Below are 17,486 nucleotides of genomic sequence, written 5' to 3' on the forward strand. Positions count from 1 at the left end.
AAAAGTGTATCCAGAGGAGAAAAACATTATAAATCTGATCTTGTTTTGACTTTTATACATTCTGATCACATGACATGTGAAAAAAGTTCTCGCCAGCATGAAGAACAGAAAGTACCGATTTTCTTTGTTTAGAACCAAGCTGCTGGTTGCTGGGCAGACGTGGCATCAGACTATTGAATCATATTCTCATCATTCGCTGCAGCTATGTGGTCGTCTTGTGGTATGACACTCGCCTTGGGATCGGAAGGATCAAGGTTCGAGTCCCGCTCTGAGCAGCGCTTAATTGAGTTATTGGAAATGACTCGATACTCTCACTCTCTCATGACCGTAATTTTGGCACCTCCAATTGGATTCAATAGTCTGATGTCATGTCGCCCGGCATCGGCGGCCATCTTGGTTCTAAACAAAAAAAATCATTACTTAATATTCTTCATGCTGGCTAGAATGTGTAAAAGTCAAAACATGATCAAATTTATGGTTTTATTCCTCTGGATACCCTTTATGCTCGCCGGAGAAATATTTCATACGGGCGTCCGCCATTGTTCCGACAGTTTAGAGCCAGTGTTACTAAGTTACCATGCGTCATTAGGAAGGAAGTGACGTCACGACTGTTGAAGAGTATTGTAGAGCACACGTGGGTTTTTTTTTTTCTTTGGGTTTATTTTTCTTTGCGGTTGAAATAATGTGTTGTCGATAAGTTTGTTTAACACACATTTATTGTGATTACCTGTTCCAGAAATATCACAGAAGGAAATAGAGAGAGAGAGAGAGAGAGAGAGAGAGAGAGAGAGAGAGAAAGGGAGAGAGAGAGAGAGCGAGAGTGAGAGAGAAAGAGAGGGAGAGAGAGAGAGAGAGAGGGGGAGAGAGAGATGGAGAGAGAGAGAGAGAGATGAGAGAGAGAGAGAGAGAGAGAGGAGAGAGGAGAGAGATGAGAAGAGATGAGAGTGAGAGGATAGAGAAGATGGAGTGTTCATGATTTGTATCGATAGATGTATCGACGTATCGTATCGTTTAACTCACTCAATCCTAGAGATTTTTGCTACTTTTCAAAATTGGAAAAAAAATGCATTAAAAATGACCATGTACATAGATAGTTTTATTCAACTACCATTAACATGTAAAAACGATAAAACATTAACTTTGATTCTACGCCTGTAATTTGTCTCAGAAAACTGTAATAAATAGGCATGGGGTAAAAGTAACCCGGGTAAGTTACGGATATAGTCGGTGTTAGGGTTAAATGAGTTAAGAGCTAATAGATAGTATGCGCTTGGCGAAGAAGCTCATAACATTGCCATCCGGAAGTATAACGGACCAACACACAAAACTGTGTGTATCCATGAACGTTTATAGTCGGGTTAAAACAGTTCAGTGAGCATTACTCATAAACGCGGATGGCAAAAAAACAATAACAAAGACCTGAGTGGCGTCATCTTCGAACTATCTATAGATTTTTTAAAAACTTTAAATGCTCTGTGTACTTTGAGCATAGATACATTTTATCAATTATATAACTAGTATTCAATGTCAATTAATTGACATTATTGGGAATTGAATTTATAATACATAAATAATTGTCATATTTAAGATTCGGAGTATAATAATTAACTCTATTAACATTCATTTGGCATTGCCAACTTGTCAATCGAGAGTTTCAAATAATTGATATACAAAATACAATAATATCCAATGTTACATCATTCGGCAAAATCAAATATAATGTTGGTAAAACCTTTATCAGTGGCATTCTTGAAATTATTAATGGGCATGATCTATATTAACTTTCTATGTGCTCGAGATCATCGGTCACAATGCAAAATGTTGCTCAAAGTGACCCACATAGTGAAAAGTGTTCACAGCTTTTTAGATATATAACATCACGATTGGCCATTTGATTCAGATTGACACATGGGTAGGTTTATAGATAGAATGCGCTTGGCCAAGGAGTTCACAACATTGCCATCCGGAAGTATAACGGACCAACACACAAACTCTGTGTAACCATGAACTTTTATAGTCTGGTTAATACAGTTTTGTGAGAACAACTCACAAACGCGGATGGCAAAAACAATAACAAAGGCCTGTGTGACGTCATCTGCATACTATCTATAACATTTGTAAACAAAGCAGCGTGTTTACATTTGTTAAGAAATATCCAATTGTTGGAGAGCAACAAATCATGTGATTAATGACCTGGTTGGACAAAAACATGAATATAGATAGTATGCACTTGGCTAAGAAGCTCATACCATTGCCATCCGAAGTATAACGGACCAACAGACAAAACTGTGTGTTTCCATGAACGTTTATAGTCAGGTTAATACAGCTCAGTGAGCATTATTCATAAACGCGGATGGCAAAAAAAAAAAACAATAACAAAGACCTGAGTGACGTCATCTTCGAAACTGAACTGTATTAACAGACTATAAAAGTTCATGGTTACACATAGTTTTGTGTGTTGGTCCGTTATACTTCCGGATGGCAATGTTATGAGCTTCTTAGCCAAGCGCATACTATCTATACCCCGGGGTTACTTTTACCGCATACCTATTTATTAGTTTTTTGAGACAAATTATAGACGTAGTATCAAAGCTAATGTTTGTAGTTTTTGTATGTTAATGGTAGTTGGATCAAACTATTTATCCACATGCTCATTGCAAAAACATTTTTCCAATTTTGAAAAGTAGCAAAAACCTCTAGGATTGAGAGAGTTGACCAGTCAACGGCCGGACTTTGGAAAGACAAGTACGGATTTTAAAAATTTGGCCAGAAAACTCGTCCTTCAAATTAAATATCAACGGATTTAAATGACACTCATCTTGGCAAAAACACTCAAACCTGGGACCCTCAGAGGTCTTTCTTCGTCCCAGGTTTCAGACCTTGACGTCACTCAGCTCTTTGTTATTGTGTTTAGAATTCCATTTGGGTGATTTGTTCTCACTAAATAATATTATAGATAGTATGAAGTTGACGTCACTCAGCTCTTTGTTATTGTGTTTTGAATTCCATTTGGGTGATTTGTTCTCACTAAATAATATGATAGATAGTATGAAGTTGACGTCACTCAGGTCTTTGTTATTGTGTTCAGAATTCCATTTGGGTGATTTGTTCTCACTAAATAATATAGATTCTATGAAGTTGACGTCACTCAGCTCTTTGTTATTGTGTTTAGAATACCACTTGGGTGATTTGTTCTCTCAGATTTTGACGTTTAAGATTACACACAATTCTGTGTGTTTATACGATCCATTTTGGCGAGCAAATGCTGTGAGTATTCTACTTAGACGTATAACGTCAATATGGAGCAGAAATTCCCTAGCCTCAGTGTAAAATCAAAAATGACTTGGTCATTGTATGCGACAAAAAAATGAAATTGCTGTTAGTAAACATCTCATTAGATTTTCATCATATTATTTTTACCCACAACTTCCTCGTTGCTGTTTAACTCTCTCCTTACCAGCCATTTTCAGGATTTTCCCCAAATCATCACACCCAACTAACACAAAAATATATTTTTTATCACCCAAACACTATAGTAGTAGTCTAAGTTCTTGCGATAAATAATTCCTTTAGCAAAACATGCTCTACAACACACTATTCATTTTCTTTAAATGTTATGATGTACTGTACAAAAGTAATTTGAATTTTTAAAAATGTTGGTTGCATCCTGACGAATGTGACGATTTTCCTATAGTTGGTAAGGAGAGGGTTAACTCTCTCCTTACCAGCAATTTTTCAAATTTTCTACATAGTTTCAGACCCATCCAGCACAAAAATAGATTTTTCTTATACTCAAACAGAAAAGCAAAAAGTCCATTCTATGCATAAAAGTCTGCAGCAAAATGAGATCTACGAAACAGTATCACGTATTTTAAAGCTATAATAAAGGTATTTTCCTTTAAACATAGTGATGTACAAAGGAATCAGAAAGAGAAAAATGTTGGTTCTATCGTAACGAATGTGACGATTTTTTATATGGATGGTGGAAAGGAGAAGGTTAATTTAGAGAAAACCAGGACAGGGCAAGTGTGTAAACAGTTGTTCTTATCCTATATATCGTATTAGCGTTTGTAAACAGACATCTACATGGTATTCATAAAGGAGGACGTGTCATGAAAAGAACAAATAGACAATTCATCCTTCGACAGAACCATAATATCTGCCAAAAACTGCCAAAATATTTTCTTTTATTTTGGCCCGAAAAAAATTGATCTAATAATATCTACTAAATAAGATGAGCTCCATGAGTTTTGACCTGACAATTCTTTGGAATTTTAGGTTTCTATCGATATTTAGTGTAATTTTTTTAATGGCCAAAATTAAATAAACTAATTATTTTTTTTGATTACTCAGATATGGCTGAAAACCTCAAATTTATTATCCGCCTCATTTGTGAAGGGCAGAGAACAGACTAAGGCCCAAATTAAAGGAGGCATACAATATTAACTCACTCAACCCTAACACCGACTATATCCGTAGTTTACCCGGGTTACTTTTACCCCATGCCAATTATTACATAGAGAGACAAATTATAGGCGTAGTATCAAAGCTAATGTTTTTCATTTTTACATGTTAATGGTAATTGAATTAAAAAATGCTCAGTTTTAATACTTTTTTCCCCCAATTTTGAAAAGTAGCAAAATTCTCTAGGATTGAGTGAGTTAATACAGTCGAACCAAAGACTGGCATATGTGTCCTTGAGTCGACTTATTTGGACGACACAATATTATCATTCGCTCTGTTATAAGGCAAGGCGTTCAACCAATGGTGTTTTTCCTACTTTCGAATTTGGCACCCAATAAAAATGCGGTATATTTCAAAATAATTTGATGAGCTGACTTTCAAGACTTGTTAGGTCACATCCAGATAAAAATAAATTGAGCTAAGACTCTCAAGCAATGAATAGGCTTCAACAGTCGTGACGCCCCTCGTAATGACGCATCGTAACTTAGTAACTGGCTTTAAACTATCGGAACAATGGCGGACGCCCTTATAAAATATTTCTCCGACGAGCATAAAAGTGTATCCAGAGGAGAAAAATATTACAAATATGAAATGTTTTGACTTTTATACATTCTGATCACAAGACATATGAAAAGTTCTAGTCAGCATTAAGAATAGAAAGTACCGATTTTCTTTGTTTAGAACCACGTCGTTGCTGGGCGACGTGACATCAGACTATTGAATCCAATTATGGACATCATAGAACCACTGGAGAAAATGTGAAGTTTCAAAACACTCGGTATATTGTTAGATGACGCAAACAAGACAAGTATGTATTTCTTTTCCATTTAAGTCACAAAATATAAGGCCAAAATAAATTACAGTTCTTATTTTATGGAGTTAAGCCCCAAACACTGTAGCTATATAGATTTAAAAACTAAGAAACCAAGAATAGTCAAATTTGGATTGTTGATTGGAAACGACAAAACGCTGGGAAAATAATGGTTGGTTTCTTCACAATTTGAATTAAAACTCAATTAATTATATTTTTCAGATATGACGAAAAATCTATTGTCGCCATAAAAACAACGACTTTCTCCACTTCCGGTCATTTTAAAATTATCTCTTCAATCTGCTGCATCCCAACAGTCATGACGTCACTTCCTTCGTAATGACGCATGGTAACTTAGTAACCGGTTCTAAACCATCGGTTCAATGGCGGACGCCCTTATGAAATACTTTTTTTCTCCGACGAGCATAAAAGTGTATCCAGTGGATAAAAACATTAAAAATCTGACCATGTATTGACTTTTATACATTCTGATCACATGACATGTGAAAAAAGTTCTAGCCAGCATGAAGAATAAAAAGTACCGATTTTCTTTGCTCATTGCTGGGCGACATGACATCAGACTATTGAATCCTATTCCATTCACGCGTGCAGCAGATGAACTCAAAATCATTTCAAGATTCACGACTGACTTCAATAAGGAAAAATCGACGTGCGAATATTTGGTCTAGTGGTATAACACTCGATTTCGGAATTGGAAGGTCCAGTGTTCGAGCCTCGCTCGGCGCATAACTAATTGAGTCCTTGGGGGAAAAAAAGGCCCATTACTCACATTCTCTCACCGTACTAAGGTGTAAAATGAGTACCTGGCCGTTAACAGGCTTTGTCTCTGTCTGAAAAAAAAATTATATAATCTCGCCTAACATGCGACATGTTCCGTCATCCTACATTTTACGTGTGGTTGTTGTTGTTGGCCAGGGACCCCTTGTAAAGCGTTTTGAGCTCGTTTATTGGATATTGCGCTATATAAAAGCTTAAGTTGTTTGTAATAATAATAATAATAATAATAATAATAATAATAATAATAATAATAATAATAATATTATTATTATTATTATTATTATTATTATTATTATTAGTAGTAGTAGTAGTAGTAGTAGTAGTAGTAGTAGTAGTAGTAGTAGTAGTAGTAGTAGTAGTAGTAGTAGTAGTAGTAGTAGTAGTAGTAGTAGTAGTAGTAGTAGTAATAGTAGTATTATTATTATTATTATTATTATTATTATTATTATTATTATTATTATTATTATTATTATTATTATTATTATTATTATTATAGACTCTTATATAGCGCACGTCATCCTCAACCACGAAGCTCTAGGCGCTTATGTTTGAAAGCGACGTGCACTTATTTTCAGGTCTGATTACCAAATTCATTATGGGCTGATTGTTGTAATGGAAATCTCAACAAACAAAAATAAATGACGTAAAATATTGTCCATTACAAGAGATAAACTAGGCCCATAATTGCGTTCGGATGTCAGGCCTGCCAATATGTGCACGTAGTTTTAAGGGCATTTAAGGTTCAATGTGTCCATTTAAAGCCCTATTATCGACTTCATATGATATATATATATTATATATATATATATATATATATATATATAGTATTTATATAATGTTATTTATTCGTTTTTCTTTGTTTCTTTGCTTTTTGATTAATTTATTTTCTCTATTTATTCTACTTGTTTATTTCATTCATTTCTTTTCTTCCTTTATTTAAATCATTTATTTATTTTCTACGCCACCCGTAGACATGTGCACTGACTGGAACTGGCGCTGAATATGTTTGTGATATAAAGTGATAAAGAGCCCGAAAGATTTATTGTCCCTCGATAAGATTGGGCAAACTAGTAGACAACGATTGATAATAATATTATCCATATGCCCCTCATTTGTTTGTCTTTATTTCGTTTTATAGATTTGCAGTAAATTCTATCTTATCAAGAGAATTGTATGTGCTTAAAATAAATTTGTGAACTTTTATATTGAGCAATATCCACTAGACAAAATAAGGGGCATAACTCTTTATATGTTAACGTTATCGGTGGCTGGTGTAGTGCGGCTATGTGGTCTTGTGGTATGACACTCGCTTTCGGATCGGAAGGTCCTGGGTTCGAGCCTCGCTCGGAGGCATAGTTGAGTCCTTGGAGAAGGCTCTTTACTCACATTCTCTCACCGTACTCAGGTGTAACATGAAAACCTGGCGGATAATAGATATGTCTCTGTCTGATAAAAAAAAAATGGTAATATCGCCTAACAGGCGTAATGTCCAGTTCTACATGTTAAACGTTGCTGGTGGCCAGGGATCCCTTGTAAAGCGCTTTGAGCACATTTAGTGGATATTGCGCTTTATAAAATCTCAATTCTTTTTTTGCAAACAGACACTCATTTGTTTTAATTATCATACTATACATGCACAGATGATAGATACGCCGTTATAAAGTACTTCTCCGACGAGCATAAAAGTGTATCCAGAGAAGAAAAACATTATAAATCTGATCATGTTTTGTCTCTTATACATTCTGATCACATGGCAGGTGAAAAAGTTCTAGCCAGCATGAAGAATAAAAAAATATCGATTTTCTTTGTTTAGTACTAAGCTGCTCGTTGCTGGGCGGACGTGATATCAGACTATTGAATCCTATTGTGTTAGAAAATGGGAATGCCATATAATAGTTATTTCTTCGTCTCTGCCTTGCTAAAACTAGATCACGTGAACTGTGATGACGTCATATTGTATAATGGACCGTGGGTTTGAAAAAAATCATCGGGTACTCTTATCTATCGCGCATCTTTAAAAAAAAAATTAATTTCAGCTTTTATGTAGCGCAATATCCACTAAACGTGCTCAAAGCGCTTTACAAGGGGTCCCTGCGCCAACAGCAACACATAACATGTAGGACGAGACATGACGCCTGTCAGGCGATATTACAATTTTTTGGGACAGAGACAACGCTGTTAACGGCCAGGTACTCATTTTACACCTGAGTACGGTGAGAGAATGTGAGTAAAGAGCATTCTCCAAGGACTCAACTATGCGCCGAGCGAGGCTCGAACCCAGGACCTTCCGATCCCAAAGCAAGTTTCTTACCACTAGAAAACATACCCAGGTGACACTGTTCCATTCTGTGCCATGCACACACCAGCCTTTGTTTCACTCCCGTCTTCCAAACTAGAGCCAGAAATAGTATTCCCATGATGAAAGAGACCCGTTAGTTGCAAAATATCTCAACGGTCTCCGAATGTGATACATCCATTTCTAAATTGAGCTTTATATAGCGCAATATCCACTAAATGTGCTCAACGCGCTTTACAAGGGGTCCCTGGTCAACAGCAACATTTAACATGTAGGACGGGACATGACGCCTGGTAGGCGATATTACAATTTTTCGGACAAAGACAACGCTGTTAACGGCCAGGTAGTCATTTTACACCTGAGTACGGTGAGAGAATGTGAGTAAAGAGCCTTCTCCAAGGACTCAACTATGCGCCGAACGAGGCTCGAGCCCAGGACCTTCCGATCCGAAAGCGAGTGTCATACCACTGTAAATCATACCCAGGTGACATTGTTCCATTCTTTGCCATGCACACACCAGCCTTTGTTCCACTCCCGTCTTACAAGCTAGAGCCAGAAAAAGTATTCCCATAAAGAAAGAGACCCGTTACAAAATATCTCAACGGTCTCCGAATGTGAGGCTATGTGGTCTAGTGGTATGACACTCGCTTTCGGATTGGAAGGTCCTGGGTTCGAGCCTCGGGCTCGGCGCATAGTTGAGTCCTTGGTAAAGGCTCTTTACTCACATTCTCTCACCGTACTCAGGTGTAAAATGAGTACCTGGCCGTTAACAGCGTTGTCTTTCTCCGAAAAAGTGTAATATCGCCTGTTGACCAGGGACACCTTGTAAAGCGCTTTGAGCACATTTAGTGGATATTGCGCTATATAAAGCTCAATTTTAAGCTCAATTTTAAACCCTTTCTAAACTACACAGCAACCAAACCCTCTAACACGAAAGCTGCTCTATCTTCCTCCTATTGTCATCTTCTACACTCATAAAAATTATGAAAATAAAATGCCTTTGGTGTATTAGTTATAATATTATAAATATTTCCCCAACAAAAATATTCTGCGGACCATATAACTATTATAGCTTTTTGGAGTTTCCAGCAAAACTTTCGAAAACCAATCGGGTTTAGAAGAGAAGTTCTGGACACGCATGCGTGCAATGCTCAGGGTTGCATATATACAATATAATATACAATTGATAAAAAGTTAGCATCAATTGTTTTAGCAATAACGTTGAAAATAATAATAATAGTAATAATAATAATAATAATAATAATAATAATAATAATAATAATAATAATAATAATAATAATAATAATAATGATAATAATAATAATAATAATAATAATAATAATAATAATAATAATAATAATAATAATAATAATAATAATAGTAATAATAATAATAATAGTAATAATAATAATAATAATAATAATAAATAATAATAATAATAATAATAATAATAATAATAATAATAATAATAATAGTAAAAATAATAATGATAATAATAATAATAAGAATAATAATAATAATAATAATAATAATAATAATAATAATAATAATAATAATAATAATAATAATAGTAATAATAGTAATAATAATAATAATAATAATAATAATAATAATAATAATAATAATAATAATAATAATAATAATAATAATAATAATAATAATAATAATAATATAATAATAATAATAATAGTAATAATAATAATAATAGTAATAATAATAATAATAATAATAATAATAATATAATAATAATAATAATAATAATAATAATAATAATAATAATAATAATAATAATAATAATGGTGATGATAGTAATAATAATTATAATAATAATAATAATAATAATAATATTAATGTAGAATAATAATAATAATAATATATAATAATAATAATAATAATAATAATAATAATAATAATAATAATAATAATAATAATAATAATAATATATAATAATAATAATAATAATAATATAATAATAATAATAATAAATAATAATAAATATAATAAATAATAATAATAATAATAATATAATAATAATAATAATAATAATAATAATAATAATAATAATAATAATAATATAATAATAAGAAAAGAAATAATAAGGTGATGATGATGATGATAATAATATAATAATAATAATAATAATAATAATAATAATAATAATAATAATATAATAATAATAATAATAATAATAATATAATAATAATAATAACAAGAGAGAGAGAGAGAGAGAGAGAGAGAGAGAGAGAGAGAGAGAGAGAGAGAGAGAGAGAGAGAGATTAGGTAGACAAAATTCATTTTTGTAAGCGTTAACAAATTGACATCTATAAAATATATGCCATCCTAATACTCTTCAACAGTCATAACGTCACTTCCTTCCTAATGACGCATGGTAACTTAGTAACACTGGCTCTAAACTATCGGAACAATGGCGGACGCCCGTATGGAATATTTTCTCCGGCGAGCATAAAGGGTATCCAGAGAAAAAAAAAACCCCCATAAATTTGATCATGTTTTGACTTTTACACATTCTGATCACAAGGCATATGAAAAGTTCTAGCCAGCATGAAAAATAAAAAGTAATGATTTTCTTTGTTTAGAACCAAGATGGCCGCCGTTGCTAGGCGGCGTGACATCAGACTATTGAATCGTATTCTCAAAGGATCCTCGATCAGAGAAGTGGTAGCAAATATTTCATTGATATTTAGAGGAGAACAAGATAGCTCAGTTGGTAGAGCACCCCCCAAATATTATGAAAAAAAATCCTCTATCGGTCCTGGGTGCAGTCGATGATTTCTCTTGTTTTTACTCATTTAACTATCAAGCAGTCATTAGTTTACTGGGTCTGCTATATTTGTCAGTATAAATAATAATAAATACGTCCTATCCTTAAGGTAGCAAGAAATCCATAGGCCAATAAACGCTACAGAAACCGAGATAAACTCAGATTTCTTTTGCTTACCGCTCTGCAAGAAAATATTTTATTTGCATTTGAAAGCGAGTTCACACCAAAAAAAAAAAAACCAAAAAAAACAGAGATAGATATTAACTATCGAGAAGGGGATGGGGGAGGCCCGGGGGGGGGGGGGGGGGGAGAGAGAGGGGGGGGGGGGGTTGTAAAGTTCAGAGACGGTTGAATGACCTAAATTATTTATTTCTCTCACATAACTTTATGCTTAATCACGGTGGTTGGGTTGGTGGTAAAGGAAAATTCATGGAAGTGTGCTTGAAGAAAGCAATATTTTTAGTTTCTATTCATTCTTTTCAAGTGATATATTCCATGCCCTATACAATCATACTTTTATGTAAACAATCGCTATCTATATTATAATATTATAATATTTACATTGGACATATATCATATTATAATATCAATCAATCAGCATGACGTATAATAGGTGAACTAGCAGGTATTCCCGTTCTACGAACACTAACGAAAGAGTGAAAATGGAGAGCCTTCGTATGGGAACAAAACAGACAACGGACGTTTCGGGTACAAACCCTTCGTCAGCACAACAATACACAAATTAACGTGGAAAACAATTAAAATAAAATACAAATACGTCCTATCCAAAAGGTAGCAAGAAATTCATAGGCCAATAACTTGTATCGAACAGAGAGACTCGGTGGGCTAAGCTACCTGATTTGCGAAGCACATAACACCCATTGACTTCTTTAAAAAAAAGTAAACTTAGATCTATGAGTTTGGAATCTAGACTGCGTAAAATTAATGATATAGCTCTTCATCTTCTTCTTCTTCCTCTTCTTCTTTCAGCTTATCCCGCAGTTTGCAGGGTTGCAATAATGAATGCCGCATCTCCATGCATCTCGGTTCAACGCATCATCATCTTCCTCCAGGCCCAGTTCTTTCATAATATCATCCTTTACCTTATTCCATCATCTGATCTAGTCTTTGGGCGTCCCTTTTTCCTCTTTCCCGCTATTTGTAAGTCCAAAACTTTCCTTTCCACGTATCTACTCCCCCTCTCGTCTCTTTACATGTCCAAACCATTTCAATCTATCTTCTCTCATCTTTATTGATACATTCTTCACTTCAGTCAGCCTTCGAATTCGTTCATTTCTCACTTTATCTTTCTTGATCTACATTTAAATTTAGAACTTCTAGCTTCTCCCTGAATCATGAGTTCATTCATGCTAGCATTGATTCTTGTGCGGCTATGCGACCTTGATCCCCTACCAGCACAGCTCGATACATTATTACCATCCATTACATCCATCATAAATACATCCATACTGACTGGCGAAGTTCCATCGTGCTTTTAAAGTGCCCTCGTCAAACCACTTCTGAAGAAAAAAATTACTGGACCACAATATATTAAACAATTATCGTCCTGTATCAAATTTACCTTTTTTGTCAAAACTTTTGGAGAAGGTAGTTCTTACACAATTAACATCTCATCTTAAGAACAACAGTTTGGAACAACCCTTTCAGTCAGCCTACAAACATCAACAGAGTACTGAAACGGCGCTTCTTAAAATCTTTAATGACTTGTTATGTAATGCTGATGCTAACAGTATCAATGTATTATGCCTTTTAGATCTTTCAGCTGCCTTTGACACCATTGACCATGACATTCTGTTAAGAAGACTAGAAAATACGTTCGGCATAAAAGGAATTGCCCTTAAATGGTTTACATCATATTTACAGGATCGATGGCAGACTGTCGTGGTGAATGGTTTCAGTCAGAACAAGTTTTACTAAATTTTGGAGTGCCACAAGGCTTTGTTCTTGGCCCTGTGCTTTTTACTGTATATATGCAGCCCCTTTCTAGTGTGATATCCAGATTCAATCTGAGTTATCATTTTCATGCAGATGATACGCAAATATATGATTCAGCACCCCTTGGTAATTTACAGTTCTTAATACAACGAATTACGAGCTGTTTTAATGAGATTAAATCTTTGATGTACCACAATAAGTCAAAATTAAATGATAGTAAAACTGAGATTTTAATGTGTTGAAGGCCGAGTATCCTTAAACAGGCAAATAAATCACCTATTACTATCGGAAATAGCACAATAGAATTTTCAAATAAAGCAAAAAACCTTGGCGTCATCATTGATAAAGATCTTTCCATGACAAGCCACGTGAATAACACGATACAATCTATGTACATAGAAATGAAAAAAATAAGCAAAATTCGTAATTTAATACCAAAGCATATAACAGAACTTTTAATTAATTCCCTGGTTTTATCTCAATTGGACTATTGTAACTCCCTTTGGGCGAATTTAGCTAAAGACAAAATTAGCAAACTTCAGGTTGCTCAAAATAACGCAGCCAGGCTCATTGTACGCAATAACAAAAAATACCCGTCAGCAACTCTTCTTCTCCGTGAGTTACATTGGCTTCCTGTGGAAAAAGAGTTGCCTATAAGATTTGTACTGTTGTCTACAAATCCCTGAGCACGAACAGTCCCTCCTATATTAAAGACCTTCTAAACATATATGTCCCCAATAGAAACTTGAGGTCAAGCAATGACCAATCAATCCTTGTCAAACCTAAGCCATTGCATAAAATAGGTGAACAGTCTTTTCAATTTTCGGCCCCCCATTTTTGGGACTCTCTCCCATCACACTGAGATGCTCGGATTCGTTGACAACGTTCAAATCTCGCTTAAAGTTTTATCTTTTTACGTCATAATGTTGCAATATCATTTTCATATTTTGTTGTTGTTAAATTTAATTCGTATCACGTTTCCTTCACACTTGTCTCACTGTAATATGTTTTGTTTTACATCACTGTAAAGCGCTTAGAGCCTGTGACAACGGGGTAAAGCGCTATATAAATGCCATTTATTATCATTATTATTATGTGGTCTTGCGAATGTTTTCTATTGTTCGAAATGAGTGCCGCAAATGTTACACACAAGTGACCAATGACTCGAGCTCATAGAAGAAAAAAAAATATATATATATCATCCCCATTTAATTTCTGCTTTTAGCCTTCAGATGAGGGGGGGGGGGGAGGAGGAGGAGTTACATCTTGAAATCTTGCAGCTGGTGGTATCGTAGTATCGTGGTATAACACTCGCCTTCGAAACCGAAGGTCCTGGTTTCGGATTCCGCTCTGGATGGCGAATAGTTGAGTCCGTGCAAAAGGCTTTTACACGCATATCATACTTAAAAAGATGATAATCAGGAAAATCATTATTATTGTTATTTATTATTATTATTATTATTATTATTATTATTATTATTATTATTATTTATATATATCATCATCATATCATCATCATCATTATCATATCATCATCATCTCATCATTATTATTATTATTATTATTATTATTATATTATTATTATTATTATTATTATTATTTTTATTATTATTTTATTATTATATTTTATTATTATTATTATTATTATTATTATTATTATTTATTATTTATTAATTATTATTTATTTATTTTATTATTGTTGTTGTTTTTTGTTTTTTATTTTATTATTTTATATTATTATTATTATTTATTATTATTATTGTTATTATTATTATTATTATTATTATTATTATTATTATTATTATTATTATTTATTATTATTATTATTATTATTATTATTATTATATATCATCATCATATTATCATTACCATTATTATTAACATTATTACTATTTATTACTATACTTGTAACAGCTTGATCTGACAAGTTATTTGTTTAAGTTTAAGATAATGACATGAGCTGTTTTGTCATAGTCTTCATCGAGACATTAATTTACTGTTATATATATATAACCTCATTTACTATAGTCTATCAAAGTGAATTTGGATTTGGAAATGAGTGCTGTGGACAATTAATTCCATTGTGTTATCGTGAATAGATTGTGTTAATACCAAGCTCTCTCTCTCTCTCTCTCTCTATCTCTATATATATATATATATATAATATATATATATATATATATATATATATATATATATATAGTTCCTGCAGGTTAATGCAGTTCAGTGAGCATTACTCATAAACGCGGATGGCAAAAAACAATAACAAAGTTAGATAATTGTGACCGCCTTGTAATGTATTTTCAATTTTGATTTCACTGTAATGATCTCATTGTTGTACCGGATCTCGAGGGAACAAATAGGACATCACTCAGCGCTTTGCTGATGTTTTTAGACAGCCATTTTAAATGAATAGTTCTCGCTAAATTATATCAATCAAACTAGAAACGCTCAAGGTTACACGTAATTCTGTGTAGTGGTACGATATTTCCGGCTGGTGGATGTTGTGATCATTTTAACTAAACGTTTAGCACCAATACATAAAAGATAGAACGAAGTTGACGTCACTCGGGTCTTTTGTTATTGCTTTTTGCCATCCGCGTTCATGAGTAATTCTCACTAAACTGTATTAACCAAACTACAACTGTTCAAGGTTTCACATAGTTTTGTGTGTTGGTTCGTTATATTTCCGGATGGCAATGTTTGTGAGCTTCTTAGCCAAGCGCATACTACCTACACTCTGAGATCAACGCAAGGTATTGTCCATTTCAACTAGTCTAATTTTACTTTCGGGCCTCAGATATGCACATGTTGCGGCTATGTGTTCTTCTGGTAGTATGACACTCGCTTTCGGACCGAAGGCCTTGGGTTCGAGCTTCGCTCGGCGCATAGTTGAGTCCTTGGAAAAGGCTTTTTACTCACATTCTTTCACCGTACTCATGTGTAAAATGAGTCCCCGGCTGTCTACAGCGTTGTCTAACAGGCGCCATGTCTCGTTCTACGTGTTAGCCTACTTGTTCCTGTTGGTCAGGGACCCTTTGTAAGGGGCTTTGAGCACGTTAGGTGGATTTTGGGCTATATAAAAGCTCGTGTTTTTGTTTGTTTGTTTGTTTTTTGGGGGTTTTTTTCATACGTAGATGGCAACCAATGAATAGTCTACGCATAGAAATATATTCGCATAGTTTAGTCCTTGGAAAAGGCTCTTTACCTCACATTCTCTCACCGTACTCAGGTGTAAAATGAGTACCTGGCCGTTGACAGCGTTGTCTTTGTCCAAAAATTATAATATCGCCTAACAGGGGTCATGTCCCGTCCTACATGTTAAAGGCTGCTGTTGACCAGGCACCCCTTGTAATGCGCTTTGAGCACATTTAGTGGATATAAAGAAAAAAGAAGAAAGAAAGAAATAATTAAACATTGAAATCTAAAAAGTCGGGAATGGTAATATAATAATATTTAGGTCTAGAGCCAGATAACATGTTCAGTGACACAGAATTTCAAAGAATAAACATTCTTCATAGACTTGGTCTGAATTGTTAGGGGCCGTTATTTTTTTTTTTTTTTTTTTAAATAACGCAGTATGTCCTATAATTTGGTTAACTCACTCAACCCTAACACCGACTATATCCGTCGCTAACCCGGGTTACTTTTACCCCATACCTATTTATAACATTTTTCTGAGACAAATTATAGGCGTAGTATCGAAGTTAATGTTTTTTAGGTTTTACATGTCAATGATAGTTGAATAAAACTATGTATATACATGCTCATTTTAAATACATTTTTCCCAATTTTGAAAATTAGCAAAAATCTCTAGGATTGAATGAGTTAACGTAGTTTATTTCCTCCTTTGACTAACATTGCACATATTTATACTGTTTAGAAAAAAATACAATACAAAACAAAACAAAACAACGGCCGCATTGTTGTAATGGGATAAACAGTTTTCTCAGATCAGAACAAAATAATATTGTCCATTGCAACAATATTAATTCAATCCCATAATTGTATTCGGCTATCAGACCTGTAAATGTGTCTATCTTGTGCGCAGTGTGGTCTTGTGGTATGGCACTCGCTTTCGGACCGGAAGGTCTTGGGTTCGAGCCTCGCTCGGCGCATATTTGAGCTATTTACTCATTTTCTCTCACCGTACTTAGGTGTAAAATGAGTACCTGGCGTTGTCTCTGTCTGAAAAAAATGTAATATCGCCCAACAGGCGTCATATCCCGTCCTACATGTTAAGTGTTGCTGTTGACCAGGAACCCCTTGTAAAGCGCTTTGAGCACTTGTAGTGGATATTGCGCTATTTAAATGTCTTATTTTATTTTATTTTAATTAATTAATTTTTTTTTAAATAGAAACCAATCTCCTCAATTTTT

The 17,486-nt window shown here is 34.0% G+C and overlaps 1 protein-coding gene across 2 annotated transcripts in view; it reads left to right on the plus strand.

Annotated features, from left to right (window-relative positions):
* Nucleotides 1-15,138: 15,138 nt before the first annotated feature.
* Nucleotides 15,139-17,486, plus strand: part of LOC144956997 (glutamate--cysteine ligase catalytic subunit-like) — a 99,538-nt gene continuing 97,190 nt past the window's right edge. The window contains exons 1-2 of one of the 2 annotated variants that reach the window (XM_078887905.1): nucleotides 15,139-15,198; nucleotides 15,761-15,863. The gene's annotated coding sequence lies outside the window, so the exon portion shown is untranslated. Of the gene's footprint in view, nucleotides 15,199-15,438; nucleotides 15,864-17,486 lie in introns of those variants that run through there. The other variant, XM_078887903.1, reaches the window with a different exon arrangement.

The sequence above is a fragment of the Berghia stephanieae genome, chromosome 11 (assembly GCF_034508935.2).
Source record: "Berghia stephanieae isolate SIO BIC M18660-M18661 chromosome 11, UCSD_Bste_1.3, whole genome shotgun sequence".
Lineage (NCBI taxonomy): Eukaryota > Metazoa > Mollusca > Gastropoda > Nudibranchia > Aeolidiidae > Berghia > Berghia stephanieae.